A 2,574-nucleotide genomic window follows, 5' to 3' on the forward strand; every position below is an offset into this window, starting at 1 on the left:
TGAGATGTTGATTCCCCCACACACAACCGACCCCCAGCTTTGTCACTAAACAGCCTTCCCTTCCAACCCAGGCTGGATTCACACCTGGGACTGAGAAGTGCAAAGCCCCAAGCTGCTCAGATCTATATAAGCAAGCCATGTGCTACTTGATCATTCAGATCCACATACTCCCAGTGGTATAAAGCCAGCTAGGGACATGCCTGAGATTCCATCTGGCAAAATCCAGAAGACCTGGCCCCAAACCTTCAAACAGCTTTCGCTTTTTAACACCCTGAATAGTCTCTGCCTTTGACTAGTGACAGACTTCAAAACTGAGTGGAGGGAGGGAGGTGAATATGTTTTAAAAAAATAGCCCCATTAAACTAGCCTTATTAAAATGTCTTTCCATTGAGAGACTTCTTTTCACGATAAGTTTAAGCATGTTAGAGTGGCTCAACAATTGCTTTTAAGTCTGGTGCTGTCCAAATCCAGTTTACTGTGCTGTGAAGCAGGCAAATATTGGAGTGGGGCGATTGCAATTGGTCTCGGTAACAAAGCATCGGAAACCTATCTAAAGCCTTAGATTATTTTTCTTATTAGCATATCTATTGCTTTTGGCCTGAAGATCAGTTTTTCATGTTTAAAGTGAAATTGAATTGCAAACTAGCTGGTAACTCAAACGCTGTAAATGAGACGGATGGGCTTGCCACTCAGGGGCCATAAAATGGGAAATTTGTAAGTACTCTTTTAATTCAACTTTTACAGCCATACAGCAGCCAGAAAAGGTCTGACTGTAGCTCAGTATATAAACTTGGTATACTATTGGGTTAGTCCTTATTGTCTGCAGTAAATCCACCTTTGAGAGAACTGAGGCAGATGAAGAAGTGTCAGGAAATTGCAAAGTGTCTCATAATTTCAAAGCAGCATGTTAATGTTGGATGAATAAATCCTTTAGAAGAGAGGACTAGAGTTTATTAGGTTCCATGGGCCAAATTCAGGCAGTAGGTGTACATGGATCAAATTAGACATTGTAAGTGGGTGTAAGGGTGTGTGAGTTAGAATAATTTACATACTGAGGGTGTGAGTTAAGGTGTCTTAAGTCTGGGGCAGTGAAGGACTTTAGCTTAATGCTTCTTGCATCCTCCTATTGGTTTGCCCTTCTTATTACATCCCTCTCTTCTCGTCCCTTGGCATGTAAATTACCCCAGCTTAGACTTGCTCACTGTTCTGCAACTTACCTCACCTGACAACACCTCTGAATAAATCTGTGCCATCTCTCAAAGTGATGATACAGGAATTTGGGCCTGTACCTAATTACTGCATAACCAGGAACAAAGCAGAAGTGTGGCAAGAGCTGGGTCTAACCATCGCATCCCATCACCTGAACTACACAGCTCACACCCATCTTGAATTCTTGGATGGGATGTGGTAAAGGCCTGAGTTTTCTGGGGATCCCATGATTGCTGAAATGGTACATAAAGCAGGTGGTATTCCCACTCTGCTCCAGACAAAGTCTGTAAGGTCAAACTCACCGCCTTCCTGGGATGTGGCTTTATTAACAAAGTAACTGATAATACAATACAAGTTTCACCCCAGGCCTTTCCCCTCTCTCTGGTTTGGCTGTTTCTTCAAAGGGGTCTCTGTCCCAGACCCTATATCCTTCTACCCAGCAACCCAATTCCACCTCCTTTATATATGGAATGGAATCAAGGATATCACAAGTCAGTAGAAAACAGTCAGCATCTCTCTGTGGGGTTCCAACATCTGCTTACAGGCTGAGACAGCTGTACCACCCACCACCTGTGACAGAACTTCCTTACTCAGCCCCAAATTCACATAACAAACGGAAGACTTAAAAGGAAGCTGGATGGCGTATTCCCTTAGTTGCCCAGGGCAAACATTCTTTGAAAAACACCTGCTCCCTCGAGCACTCAGTAGGTGAGTATTTGTGCATCTGTTTTGTGTGTTAGCTGCTGATGCATCTGATGACTCTGTCACAGTTCAGGGCGACTGCACCTGCGCTTCCTTTCAGTGGTCCAGCCATGGCACCCTGTCTCGGGCTTCCAGTCCCCAGCTGTTGCCTGTCTTGGGTGGAGACCCATGTCTCTCTCCCTTCAGACCGAGGTATTCCCAGGCGGCACAGTTCCCTGCCTTCTCTGTGTTATGCGCAGCAGAGGCAGGCAGTCCAAGCACATCTGCTTGCTTTCTCTTCAGAGACTGATTGCTACAGTTACAGGTTACCACACAGAGTTTTCTGAGCAGGCCTACACTATTCTTAAGGTTAAAAGTGTTAGAGAAACCAGATAAAAGAACAATAAAAGAACCTACACACATGCTAATAAGCTTACCAGAGTTCATCCCAATTCTCACTTGGGTTATGGTGGGATAAGTTCTCCTCTCTACCCCCACACCCTAGGTGAGTCCTTGGGGTTACAGTTCATCTCACAGCTTCAGCACACCCATGACAAGTTCAGTCGACCCTTTTGTACAGATCAGGGGTCTTTGACCTGGAGTTTCCAGAAGCAGGTAGTTAGTATACAGAGCGTATCTCCAAGGGGTGGCTTGGGAGAGGGAGAATTTGCATTCCCCTCACCT

The sequence above is a fragment of the Terrapene carolina genome, unplaced genomic scaffold (genome assembly GCF_002925995.2).
Source record: "Terrapene carolina triunguis isolate 2854851 unplaced genomic scaffold, T_m_triunguis-2.0 Scaffold374, whole genome shotgun sequence".
In the NCBI taxonomy this organism is placed as follows: domain Eukaryota; kingdom Metazoa; phylum Chordata; order Testudines; family Emydidae; genus Terrapene; species Terrapene triunguis.